The 13,913-nt window shown below is 54.5% G+C and overlaps 1 long non-coding RNA gene across 2 annotated transcripts; it reads right to left on the bottom strand.

Moving 5' to 3' along the window:
• Positions 1-210: 210 nt before the first annotated feature.
• Positions 211-13,705, bottom strand: LOC128102506 (uncharacterized). 2 transcript variants are annotated; one of them, XR_008215446.1, is made up of 2 exons: positions 13,593-13,705; positions 211-1,478 (listed from the first exon to the last, which is right to left on the bottom strand). It is a non-coding gene; the product is annotated as an uncharacterized LOC128102506 (long non-coding RNA). The 2 variants fall into 2 exon arrangements; XR_008215447.1 differs by having other exon boundaries at positions 7,759-13,700.
• Between the last annotated feature and the right edge of the window lie 208 nt (positions 13,706-13,913).

Here is a 13,913-nt window from a genome sequence, read left to right as displayed (position 1 = left end):
CGTAAGGGGCTGGAGAGATGGCTCAACAGTTAAGAACACTGGCTGTTCTTTCAAAGGACCCCAGGTTCAATTGCCAGCACCCACATGGTAACTCACAAGTGTCTGTAACTCCAGTTCCAGGGGATCTTGTGCCCTCTTCTGGCCTCCATGGGCATCAGGCACACGTGTGGTGCACAGACATCCATGTAGACAAAACACTGCACACATAAATAACAGGGAAACATTTTTATACCACCACCATCCAGATATCCTACAATCATGTCATGATGAGAGCCATATCCCACACAGGGGACAGGAGCTATCCTTGGAAATTTTTGAAAAAAAAAAAATTTTGTTTTTTTTGTTTTTTTGGGACAAGATTTTTCTGTATATCTCTGGCTGTCCTGGAACTCACTCTGTAGACCAGCTAGCCTCAAACTCACAGAGATCCTCCTGCCTCTGCCTCCCATGTGCTGGGATTAAAGGTGTGCGCCACCACCACCCAGCTTGAAAATATTTTTATTACATTGTATTGTCTTATTTTCTGTGTGGCAGGCACACACATGTGGAGGTCAGAGGACAACTGTAGGAGTTGGTTCTCTCCTTAAACCATGTGAGTCCTGGGATCAAATTCAGGTCATCAAGCTTGACAGAAAGGGCCTTTACCCACGGAGCCATCTTACCAACCCTGCCTTGAAGATCTCGACCAGTGCCCACCCCTGCCTGCATTTCAGAGTCTATAGACTCATTTCTATTTCACAAATCTTGGCCACCCCAGGCCAAGCTCTCCCCCACTTTACAGATGGAGAAAAGAAAGCCACTTGGGGTCCTGTCCGCCTTTGCTTTCTGTTGCTGTGGTAAACACTGTGACCAAAAGCAACTTGACGAAAGGGTTTGTTCAACTTACAGTTCCGTGTCACAGTCCATCATGAGAGAAGCCAGAGCAGGGACCCCACTGGTAGGAACTGAAGCAGAGGCCACGGAAGAGTGCTGGTTACTGGCTTGCTCAACCTGCTTTCTTACAGCACCCAGGACCACCTGCCCAGGGCTGGCAGTGGGCTGGTCCATTCCACATCCATCATCAATCAAAAAATGCCCTGCAGGCTTGTCTGCAGTCCAGTGGGATGAGGGTAGAGCTTCAGTAGAAGGTCCTTCTTCCCAAGCGACTCTAGTCTGCAGCAAGCTGACAAAAACTAGGCAGCTCCTGTCCCCCTGGTGTCTCTGCGCCCCACACCTTCTCCAGCCCACTGATGAGGGCCAGACGGCAGGGAGTGTGGGGCTGGAGGGCCAAGGCTTGAATATTTGTTTCCATCGGGACTCGGCCGCCAGATGCGAAGACCACCAGGGAGTCGCCAGGCCAGTTCTCGGGCGCAATGGGATTATGTTTCAAGTGGCTCCAGCCTGTTCAGTGTGCAGTTAAACTCCTCTGACGGCAGGAAAGCTCCCATTGCATTGGCCGCCGCCGCTCACCTCCTGATTAGACAAACACAGGCTGAGGTCTGGAATGAAAAGTTAATGCACACATTTATTCATTTTTCTGACAAGTCACAATAGATTTTTAACTGCCAATGAGGAACCTCCCCGAGGTGCAGAGGCCGTGAGTGGCCATTTCCGCCTAACACCCTCTGCCAGCCGGCTCTCTCTTGAGGCCAGGGCACTGCCAGCTGTGCCCTCTCCTGCACACCACAGCAGCTGCCCACCCAGCCTCATGGAGGTGACCAGGAGGTAGCGGTGGCCTCTAGCATGGCAGCACAGCCCTACTCCTCTGCAGTCAGGGATCAGGACACCTGTCTTAATCTGCCTTGGCCTCTGTAAAATAAAAGCTGTGAGAGGTTGTCCTGGTGGTGGGGTTCGGCCTAAAGAAACCAGCTCTGTGAGGGAAAGAAGAAACTGCGCTCGGGGTCTTGCTCCAGCACCAGGGATCCAGCCAAGGAATCCACAGAGAATACTAACATCTATCTCCCTATACCCTGTGAGTCCAGGCCCAGGACCCAGCCTCCGACAAACATGACAGCTCCCCACCTTGAATACAGCGACGTGCACAGGCCTGCTGTGTGCAGTAGGGCAGGGGCCTGGTAGCCATGCGGCCCAGCCACACACTCCTGGAGAGCACACTGGCCACACCTCCCGCAGCAGCAGGGCCTCTCCTGCAGGGCAGCCTGGGGTGCAGCAAGGTCTGTACTTTTCCTCCAAGAGCCCTAGCACCTGGCCCTGCTCCCCTCCCTGTCACATCAGCTGAGCAGCCTCAGGCAGGCCTCATATCTTCACACATTCACTCCTGGGATCCGGGAGAAATACTGGAAAGCTAATTCTTTTTAAACAGATAAAATCTGTCTGTGTTACAGCCCCCAGCTTCCTGAAAGCTAAAAATATTTTAATGTCGTATTTCCATGCAAATTTTAGTTTAGAATTTAATACCCTTTTAACATATATTAAATTTTTAGCATTCTTCAAGCCCTTGACTGTGTTAAGAACTTAACTGATGTGTGTTGGAGGGAAAAAAAAAAAAAAAAGAAAACAGCTGGAAGAAGCTGTAAATTAAGAAAGTTCTAGAAGCAAGGTTACCACAAATCTTCATGCCCACCTCATTTGGGGTGTTATTCTTTTGGCTAGCCCCTAGCATGCTGGGGAGCTGTTGGAAGACTGCAGTCCCCACGGGGACATCAGCTGTGATTGGTGGCTTCCCTGGGGAGTGGAGGGTCCCCACACGAGGCGCTTCGAGGACAAGAGACTTGGCTTTGCGGCAACTACGCTGCCGGGCTCAGGTTTGCTGTGCCGTTTGCCTGCATGGGGCTCTTGACATGCTTGGCCGTGCCTGTCGCCTTGCCCAAGGTCATATGCAGGTGAAGACACAGGAAAGGAGAAGTTTGGGGGGGCGGCTGCAGAGAGTGGGGTAGCTGCCTTGTTCTGGGTTCAGGGTACAGTAGCATAGAGTCAAGGACAACGGTGCCTTTTTTTGGTTTAAGGAGCAGAGGAGACTTGGACCACAGGAGCCATAGACAGCTCCTGATTCCATTGACTCCAGACTATACGACGACCTGCCTGGACAGCAGGTGACCAGGGAGCAGGGTCTCCAGCCTGCCTCCTGAGAGCCCTGATGCCAGTCTGGCAGGGCACATCCCCTGAGGACAGGAAGCAGCTAAGTGCCCAGCCAGGTCCCTGGGAATCCAACATCTAAGCAAGGATGTGAGCAGTGCAGCCAGGCTCCAGGACCACACATGCCAGATGTACAGGGCAGAGATGCAGAAGCCGCAGCCAGCCTCAGCCAGCTGCAGCCAGCATCTTTATTATGATTCTTCATGCCCCAGGAGCCCCAGATCCTAAGAGACCCTTGACCGGGACCCAGAGATGGTTGCAAAGCCCGTGAATGGTCTGTGAGTTCTGGCTCTTGGTACAGTCCAGCAGCAGCCAGGAAGGGCCCTAGCCATTTCTCACCTAGCAAGAAGGTGAGAGATTGAACAGGCCCAGGTATGGGGTCTCTCTGAGGTACACTATGGCTGGGCTGCTCTAAGTCACCACACCAGGGTCCCTCTGAGGACCCATCTGTGAAACAGGGCAGAAGAGTTCAGGAGACAGTGCCCAGGCAGGCCCCAGAGCATTGGCCGCTGGCCCTAAACAAAGCCTTCATTGCAAAGGGCTTGCCTGGCCATCTGTGCAAGTCACCCTAGCTGAAACAGGAAAGGCTGAAGATAAGGCTAGGGTACGCTCGAGCGCCTGCCTACTGTGCATGAAGCCCTGGGTTCAATCCCAGTGATAGGGAAACCTGTTTGGATGGTACACAAATGGTATCCCAGCACTCAGGAGAGGAGAGGCGGAGTTTAAGGTAAGCCTCAGCTACACAGAGTTCAAGCCAGAAAGATCTCGTGTGGAGACAGGAAGTGAGATGTCATGGACAGCTTGAGTTCCTGTCACTCCTGGACAGATATGGAACCTACAGGGATAACTCAGTTTGGGCTCCAACCAGCATCTCTGTGTCACGGGCTGTGAGTCGCTGCCACACTCTGGACAGCTCAGGCTCGAGGTCTCATGCCTGACCCATGCCTGGAGAACAGGGCCACTGGCTAAGCCTGAGCATTCTCCACCCACAAGGAGCACCTTCATTACCAGTGTCTCCTGGTGCCTGCCTGTTCCACTCCCATGAGAGCCCTGAGACAGGAATGATGTCACCTGATCCTGTTCTTAGGAACCAAGTCCTGGGGCTCCCATTCTCCATGTGCAGTTGACCCGCCTCTGTGACAGGCGGCTGCTGGACCTCTCTATACAGTAGGAGCTGAGGATCCTCCGGGTGAACATCTGAGTAGCACAGATTCCCAGAAAAGGAACCCCAAGGATATTCACCAAGAACATGACTAGAGGAAGGGGCCAAAGATCAGTGTGCAGAGGACCTTCAGGTGCTACAGAAAGGGGGTTCCTTCTGTTACCCCAAAATTGTTAGCTTCTTTCATGTCGAGAAGGGAGGTCTGCGCCTTGCCTGGGCCCCTGTGAGGAACCTTCTTCAGGGACGGGACTCCAATGTTTCTGGCAAACTTCCCCCTGGTGGCCACACCACACCCAGGCTCTGTGTCAGCCACATGTATCGCTGTGACCTCCCTCAGTGCCATTGTCTGCACCTGTGCCTATTCCCACCCCCGAGCAGGGTGTCCCCCACAAGGGACAAGGCAGTCCAGTACCCTCCCGGGCCAGCGTAAGTCGCACGCTCACCCCCAGCCAATCCCTGGTGTGAGGAAGTACACCTGTGACTGGCAGCTCTTCTAGGACAAGGGCAGGGCACCAGGGGACAGGAAGTGGATGTCTCTAAGTGTTTTAAACTGTTCTCAATTCCAAAGCAGCAGCTGCAACATAGGTCCGCAGTGACAGGTCCCAAAGAGGAAGGAGTTTGCCCAGAAGGGGGAGATCCTTGGAAATCTGCCCCTGGTTCTCACTCCAGTCAGGCAACCTGAGGGAAGAAGAGCTTACCCAGCAGCAGCCGGGTGGTGTGGTAGGAAGAGTGAGCATACACCTATGTGCATGTGTAGTCGCGTGACTTGTATCCATAGGGAAGGTTGGGCCACAGGCTTATGTATGTACTTGTGTGTGCCTGAGCTAAGAGTCAGTATGTATGTATTTATGTATGCCTATGATATATGAGTTTGTATGTGTAAGTTCATGTGTGTCTATATCCCTGTATGAACACGTGTGTCCATACATGTCTTTATATGCACTCTGTGCGTGTGTGTGTCTGTGTGTATGTGTGTACACATGTGTTGGTTCTAAAGCACGGGCAAGCCAGCCAGCCAAGCAGCCAAGCACCACCTGCACACCTGCACTGGGCCCCAGGCCGGCCGGCCGCCTTCTCTCAGAGGACATGTCCTGCTCTCTGAACAGCCCTCCTCTCAGCCAAGCAGCTGGCCACCATTTTGGCACACATTGACCTGTCACATCTGATTTGTGAAGTCATGTCTGCCAGGCCCACAGGAGCGTCCAGCTGGGCTCTTTCAGGTCAGGGAGTGTTTTCGTCTCTGGCTTTTCGGAGCGATGCAGAGCGAGCAGCCACTGCCTTGGTCAGCCGACCACACTCAGCCTCTGCCTTAGCCCTTCGTAGTGATGGGAAACTTCGGGCTGGAGAGTCCTTCTATCTTCCCAAGGTACACAGGGGCTGAGAGTAGACTGACCCAGGATTTGAACCAGCCTCTCTGTCCCTCCAGAACCTTGCTGTCCACAGCCTCCCTGCACGAATTAAGCAGGGCTATTACCAGCCAACACCATGCCCTCCTCCTCCTCCTCCAGGAAGCCTACCTGAGCTGACCCAGTCACCTCAGCCCCAGCGCCTGTCCACAGCCATGCAGGGTTTTCTGCAGGGTGACTCTGAACCCCGCAGTCCCTAGGAGCAGCCCTTAGAGCCAATGCTGGCAGTGGGACACGCGATATGATGTGCTGTTGGGTACTGTGAGGCTCCAGCTGAGCTAGTGTATAAGGGCCAAGCCACACTGTTTCCCTGAGGACGCCAGAGCCACCAGACCACCCAGATTCCCAAGCCCACAGTCACTCCTCTGTCGCTAATCTGCCTGTGAGCTCTGACTCCCAGAGGGAACATCCTACCCAAGTTCGGGGACAAGCAGAGGCTTAGGGAGAAACAGCATGATGTTAAAGGCTCCCAGAGAGATTCTGTGGCCCGGAGGTTTGCTGAACACTGTGGTGTGTGTGACTACAGGGTCCCTTCCTGCAGGGCTCCCAGAGCCTGTTTTGAGCTGTCAAGCCCTGCACTTCAGGAAAGGTGACAGAGAAACCTAATGAATGTCTGCCTACAAAGTGAAGCTCACAGCCAGCCTGAGGTGGTTAGGCCTCCAGAAGAGCAGTCGCCCTGGCCCAGGTGCCAGTAAGTATTTATAAGATAAATTGTGACCTTCTGCTGTCCCAACCTGGAACCAGATGGGGAAAGAAGAAAGCTGGACCCAGAGCCGTGGGGACAGGGCTAGCCACAGCCTGGACCCACTCTCTAGTTTCACAGGCTCTTTGTGGGGACAGGAGCCTTAATACATGTCACCAAGGTGACAGCAACATCAGCCAGGTGGCTTCACACTCAGTCAGGAGCCAAGATGAGCCAAGATGGCTGCCTCTCAGCTGCCATGTCGGGCCCAAAGGGGGCTGGAACTGAGGCAAGAGCCCCAGTATAACCAGATCCAAAACAAAAGTAATTGTTACGTTGCGTCCTGGCTCCAAATGGGGTAAGCCAAACCCCAGGAGAGCCCACATCTCCAAAGAATAGGATGGAGCTTGTCGACTATCCCTATGCCCCTGAGGATGCTGGGTAATTACTTCTCCCCTTTTGTCTTTCTGTTTGCTCTTAGCTCGACCACCAAGAAGCAGCTACAAAATCGGTTAAAGCTTCCAAAGTATGTTTCTCTCCAGAAATCTCTTACAAAAGGCAAAAGATTTACAAGATGTGAAAAGTAAAGCAGGATAATTGTTTTTGGAATGACCCCAATATTTTCACCCCGGCAACCCCAGCTGGGGATCTTGCCCCCATATTTACGATTCCTGGTCCTCTGCGCACTGCTGGGCGACCTTTTGAGCCCCCCTCTGAGAACCCCCAGTCCCTTATCGGGCCTGTAACTCACCCTGACGTTATCTCTCGGGAGGGTTTTATGCAGTTTAATTTAACTCCCCATCATTATTTCCCGGACTTCAAGGTTTTCTCTTTGGAAGTGCCCTTCCTGGGACAAGCATAATGTGTTTGCCATCAAACCCAATAAATATGTTTGTACGGGAGATGGGAACCACTGGGGAGAGGAGCGCAGCCTGAGAAGCAGCCCCAGCTCTCACCCCGTGTGCTCCAGGGCGGGTGAGCTTTTGTCCTTGAACCTGGTTGGGGGGTGGGGGAGGGCAGGCACCATATTCTCAGGCCGGTGGCAGAGCTGGCGAACAACATCAGATGCCGGACGGACGAACAGTTTCCTCCTTCCTGCTCTTCTCTGTCTTGGTTTTGTGGTGTGGTAGTCACTGGAGTTGTTAGTTCACAGCTCACTGGCCTGGAGCCCAAGCTGCCTCAAACCCACCGCCTCCTGCCTGCACCCCGAGAGCGAGCAAGCAAGCTGCAGCCACAGACCTGCAGCGATGCTGAGGCCCAGAAGGAGAACCAGACCCAAGCCGTGCTGCAGAGGGGAACCCTCCCAGCTGGATCCCCATGTTGCCTGAGCCGGCCGCTTCGGATCCCATCAACCTGCTGCACGGGGGGGGGGGGGGGGGGGGGGGGGGGGGCGGGCCCTCCCCGAGTTCCCTTCAAAGGAAGCTATGGCTCACAGTAGGGACCCAGCCGGAAGTCCAGAGGGCCAGTTTGGGTCCCTCTCAGGAGCCTTCTTCAGAGAGCGTGTGGCTCCAGTGGGAGCACACTACAGTTTCTTCCCAGTGTCTCCCCTCGAATTGCGGGCCTCAGCTTCCTCTCCTGCAAGATACCGGAAGGAAATTAGCTCTAAAACATTAGCCAGATGTAGGGGCTGGAGAGATGGCCCGGAGGTAGAGTGGGTTTTGCTCTTGAGTAGGACCCAAGTTCAATACCCAACACCCATATCACATCAGTGGTTCACACATGCCTGAGAGATCTGGTGCCTCCATGGGCACCTGCACATGTACACATACCCACACACAGACATTCACATCTACAGGATTAAAACTAATTCTTTAAGAAAATTAACCAAGAAGGGGTTGGGGATTTAGCTCAGTGGTAGAGCGCTTAAGGCCTTGGGTTCGGTCCTTAGCTCTGAAAGGAAAAAAAAAATTAACCAAGATATGGGGGCCCACCAGGCATTCCTATTTCCCATCCTGTGGCAGCTGCATGTGGTTTGGCACCTGCTACTGGAATGAGGGTGAGATTCCGTCCAGTTTGTGGGACCATCCTGCCTGAGCCATCTACTCCTCAACCCTGACCAAATGGCCCCAGAGCAGAACCCCCGTTGGCTGAGGCCTACAACAAAAGTCAAACCATGTTCTGGGGGCCGCCGAGTGGATGGCACCGAGCGATGTTGCTGTCCTCTTGGTGACATGTATTTTAATTAATTAAAAGAGGATGGAAGTGCCCAGAGCCCCAGAGAACAGGTTCCCTGCTGTGAGTGAGGACCAGGGTGGCCTCCGGCACTCCACAGGTGCCAGGGGCCTGGTAATGACCCTGTGTCCAAGATGCCAGTGAGCCAGAGATACATTGAGACCCCAGGGAGCCTCAGAGTCTTGGGTGCCCAGAGCAGGGCCTGCTGTCACCGTGTTTCCTGATGGGAACAGTGGGGCATTTGTCACTGCTGTGAGAAGTCCATATGGGTCATTGCTCTGTTATTATCTGGGGAATTCATGTCACTGAGTGCTTGAGTCCTTTAAAGATTTTGGAGATTCTACCAGTCCATTTTCTATGTCGTGGACTAGGGTACATCATTTGTGCGTGTGCGGTGTGCGTGTGTGTGTGTGTGTGTGTGTGTGTGTGTGTGTGTGTGTGTGTGTACATGTGAACATGAGTGTGAAGGTCAGAGGTCAACATCAGGCCATTTTTATTTATAATCCAACTTGCCTCCAACTTGCTACCACAGATCAAGTTTCCACCCTCTTAGCACCTCGCTGTGGGGACTCAATTTCAGCCTCACAAGGCTCTGAACCTTGTTGACAGCAAGGCTCTGCCTGTGTTTCCCCACTGGACCCTGAGCTTCCCTAATGCAGACACTGATGAGCCCCGCCACACCTGTACCTGAAACGCTGGCTATGCCGGGCCCAGCTGCATTATGCCCCTGACCAAAGACTCCAGGAGCCTCTGCCCACATGGATCAGTGGTAGAGCACCGGTCCGGCATGCTCAAGGCCCTAGACTCTGATTTGATTTGGGGCTATGGGGTCTCCTAGCACACCGGAAGCCCTGGAGTCCTCAGCACTGCGTAAGCCAGCTCTTTCAGAGGACGCTATAATCGGCCCTTTGGAGATGGAGGCATCTGGCGGGTCCACGTCAGCCTGAACGAAGATAAATCTGATTGACAGCCCAAAGGCACGTGTGGACAACTTATTAAAGCATGAGACTAGCTGACACACTGCACAGAGCACGTGTGGCCAGGAGAAAGAGCCTGAGGTCTCAACCCCACGTCCAGTTCAGGACTGAGGCTTCGGCAGCTTCGGCAGTCACATGTCACCAGAACATGAGGAGTTATTTTTGCTTCTTAGAACATGTTCTCAGTTGCCAGGCGGTGGTGGTGCACACTTTTAATCCCAGCACTCGGGAGGCAGAGGCAGGTGGATCTCTGTGAGTTCGAGGCCAACCTGGTCTACAGAGTGAGTTCCAGGACAGCCCAGGCTACGCAGGGAAACCTGATCTTGAAAAAAACAAACAAACAAAAAGAAGAACACTCTGTCAGCTTCCTATAGTTCTAAACATGCTGGATTAATACCTCCTCTTCTGAACCTGATGAGCCAATAGAATAAAATGAAATATTGAGGAGAAAGGACCATCAGAGATGTCCAAGATGAGGGCATGCTAACCCTGAGGCGTGGTAAGACAAAGATGGTGACCCTGACAGGAAGCCTGCCCGCCTGCCCGCCTGCCCGCCTGTCTGCCTGCCCGCCTGCCCGCCTGCCCGGCCACCTCTTACCCTCAGAGTCTGGCACAAAGAAGGCGTATAAAAAGCATGTGTTGGCTGAATGTACGATACGTGAATGGAAGAATGGGTGAGTCGGGGGAGAGCATATTGCTTCAGTTGGCTTCCTTGGATTGAATCCCCCAAAATGAGACAAAAAGCCACTGCTCTTCCCCCAAAAGGCCTGGGCTCTCCACTGTAGCCAGAGGTGGCCACTGCTGATCCCTTCCCTGGTACCCAGCACCAAGAATCTGGCCTGTGAGTATCTGGCCATGCCCCTGCCATAGAGCTGGTGAAATCTGATGAGATCTCAGCCCTGGGAGAACAGAACTTCCAAATCCAGACACAATAAAAGATTCTCAGCTAAATAAAACGGCAGTGACTAGGGCCAGCAGGCCCTGTTGGATAGAAACCGAGAGGGCCAAGTGGCCCTCCCTGAGAGATTTATTCCCAGTGGTGGCTTCAGGCGGCCGGCCCAGCTGGCGCAATTAGACTTGGTCTCCCTCCCTCCATTTGGGGGAGGGGAGTACATTTTTATTTTATCTTCATTGAGCTAGAACAGCAAAGATGGTGTGAACCCACATTAATTCTGAAACAAATTATTACGGCTTGATCTGGGATTCCGGGAACACCGCCCCACACCGCAGCCCCATCTGCCCCTCCCCTCAGTCAGACCATCCGTTGCCTCTGGAAGTCCATGGCCAGGCCAGCCAGGCCCCATTGAATGTAAAGGCCCAGAATGGATCAAGCCCAGAGCCAATGGAGCCGCGGCCTAGTGGCTATCTGCTACCTCCATATTCTGTTTCCTCCCTGCCCACGTGCATACAGAATGTCCAAGGTCAAGTGCTGCCTCTCCACAACCTCAGCCTCCATCTGTCTTCTCCTCAGAGACCATGGTCCACTTGGGGCTTCTCAGAACATCAGTATCCTACCTGGGCTGGCTCAGGTGTGGCTGCACCTTGGGAGCCATAGGGCTCCCACCTCCCACAGACTTGGGGCAAGACCCAGAGTTGCCCTAGTCCGGGACTCTGTTCACTTCTCCCCTGAAAGCTTCACCTGCTGGTTCCTTTTCCTTCTGGAGCTGTGGCCCACAGCCGGCCTACCTGCCACGCAAAAGCCCCACCCTTCCTACCTCAGGCTGTGAATGGATGGCTATCTGTGTATTTGTGGGGCCTCTGCTCCCCACACCCCAGTCTATACCAACTCCTGCATATCCTGTCCTTGGAATCAAATAGTACTTACTCAGGGGCTGCTGAGACGGCTCAGTGGGCAAGAGTACTTGTGCAAGCATGCGGCCCTGAGCTCGAATCCTCAGCACCCGTGGCCATGTGCATGCCTGTGACCGCAGAGCTGTGAGGGATGGGGTGGGAAGATCACTAGGGCTTGTCGGTCACTTGTCTAAGTCTAGGCTTAGTGAGAGATTGGTCTCAACAAGGTGACAGAGCAGAACACCTGATGTCCTCTGGCCTCCACATACACACACGTGTGCACATGTACCACCTATATACATTTATAGTAACAATAATAATAAATACACACTTAGTGCCCAGCCCCAGTAGACATGGCCCCGTAGGAGCAGAGGGAACAGAGTTTGTCCTGCTCAGTGTGAGCCGGGGGCAAACAGTGGATGTTCAATAAATGACTATTGATGAAGGAGGGGAAATGTGAGTCCCCAACCGCTCCCAACCCTCAAACCCTCTCAGGTACCCCAGCGCTGGCCCAGCCAAGAATTGGATGCTTCCAAGAAGCTGGCAGAGTTGGGCCCCTCTTCCACCCCACCCCAGACCTCCCAGGAATGGGACGACTTACTGTGTCAGCAGTTTACAGGCAACAGGACAACCCAGGCTCCCAGCAAATAGGAGTCGCCATTCAGCCCCGTCCCCCAGTCATGGGAATTTTGCCAACTGGACAGCAAAGGCCAGAGTCTTGGAATGACCTTGGCTAGCAAGGACCCCTTCTTCAGTCCTGGCCTGACCCACCTTTCTTACCAGAGACCTGTTCCCCTCCCTGCCCAGGCCACAGCCCAGGCTAGACCTCACTGTCCTTGGACCTACTCTTTCACTGTCATTTATGGCAGGACAGGAGTGAGCCGGTCAGCTGTAATTGTGTATATCACCTTCCTGGGGCTGCACCTGGGTCCATCCCCCCACCCAGAGCCATACATCAGGGCCATGAGCCCCCCATCTTCTCACATCTGGGTCAGAATTCCTGGGGTGTAGCTGCCAACACAGCAGCTACACCATAGAGTCCAGCCCTCTCAAGACTGGGTGCTGTCTTTGGGGGTGGTGAGTGGGGTTCCTGGGGGCCCCTGAATGGGCCCTGAAAATGGGTAAACAGGGTCAAGTAATGGCTCACTTTCTAGGTACCAGCAAAGGGTGGGGAGTCCTACTGTCCCTGTCCTGAGATTCAGAATGTGTGGTGTGCAGGAGCCTCCTACAAAGGCAGAAAAACTGGTACAGAATCCAGTCTGTGTCCCTAACCACTGTGCCCCGGCCAGGGTCAGGGGTCCCAGAGTAACCTTGCTCACCCAGTGCAGGGCAAGCAGCCACTGGGGGGCTCACAAGTACTGGCTGGGTTCTGAGCAGGGCTGTCTGGACTTAAAAGCTGCCTAGGTGTGCCGGGCGGTGGTGGCGCACACCTTTAATCCCAGCACTCAGAGGCAGAGGCAGGAGGATCTCTGTGAGTTCCAGGCCAACCTGGTTCACAAAGTGAATTCTAGGACAGCCAGGGATGCACAGGGAAACCCTGTCTCGAAAAACAAAGCTAACAACAAAAAAGAAGCGGCTGCCTAGGTGATGGATAAAAAGACACCCAACTGACAAACCGGAAAATCCAGTTGTGGGAGAGTGATGGGGCTGGAGGGACACAGGCATACCATGGTCACCAGTGGCTTCAGCTTTGGTGGCCTGAGGATCTGCCATTGCAAGCCTCCAGTCCCCGCACGCAGGTGCCTAAGTGGGTGGCACCGGCTCTTGGAGACTACACCTCTGTCTGGCTCGGCTTAGCGATCTCCGACCTGGGTCCCCACTTAGCAGACAGTCTGTGGACTTTTGTGTCCTTGTACTGGGATGACCTGAGGCCCTCTCACCGGACACCTGCCACGCTGCCCTCCTGGGTCACCTCTAAGCTCGACCTCTCCCCACCCCCCGCGACACACACACACACACACACACACACACACACACACACAAGCTGGTCCTGGAGCCTGGGTCCCCTAGGCCTGGAAGCTGGAATGCCACTTTGGTGCTGGGGGACTTGAGCAGGTTCTGAGTCCAGGCTGTGGAGGGGATGCACGGCTTTCTCCAGTGTAATTCCGGGGTCAAGGGAGTGAGCCACCGCGGCAGGGCCCACGGACACTTGCCTCGCAGGAACTGAGACCTTCTCCCACTACAGATGACGGCAGGGCGGGGCACGGAGGGAGGCCGCGACACCACCGCCTGCAGCTCGGCGCGGGAACAAAGGAAGCACCGGGCGGCGGCCCTGCATCCCACGCGCGTCCCCGGCACCCACGCCCACGCCTGTCGTGCACACGCACCCCGAGTACTCGGGCTCACCACGCGGCCGGGGACCCCAACTCGGGCACACCGCCCCTTGCGCGAGTGGGGCCCGCCTTTAACACCAAGGCCCTGGAGCGGGCAGCTGCAGGGACAAGGAAGCTGTTCCAGGCTTTCCTCCACGTCCAATGCCCGTGCGTGGCTGGCTCTGGCAGGCCTGGGGTCAGCCCTAGTGCCCCAACTGACTCACGGTGTCCCGTGGACCCAGACGGTGGGGATGACCACGCCGGCGAGGAACAGCCGGCACTGGACCGCGAGGGAGCGCAAACTGCAGCCTTGGGGCGCCACCTACGGCCCAGTCT

Source organism: Peromyscus californicus, unplaced genomic scaffold (assembly GCF_007827085.1).
Source record: "Peromyscus californicus insignis strain IS unplaced genomic scaffold, ASM782708v3 Scaffold_7__1_contigs__length_154581171, whole genome shotgun sequence".
In the NCBI taxonomy this organism is placed as follows: Eukaryota; Metazoa; Chordata; class Mammalia; order Rodentia; family Cricetidae; genus Peromyscus; species Peromyscus californicus.
This window is presented reverse-complemented; position numbering and strand designations above follow the sequence as displayed.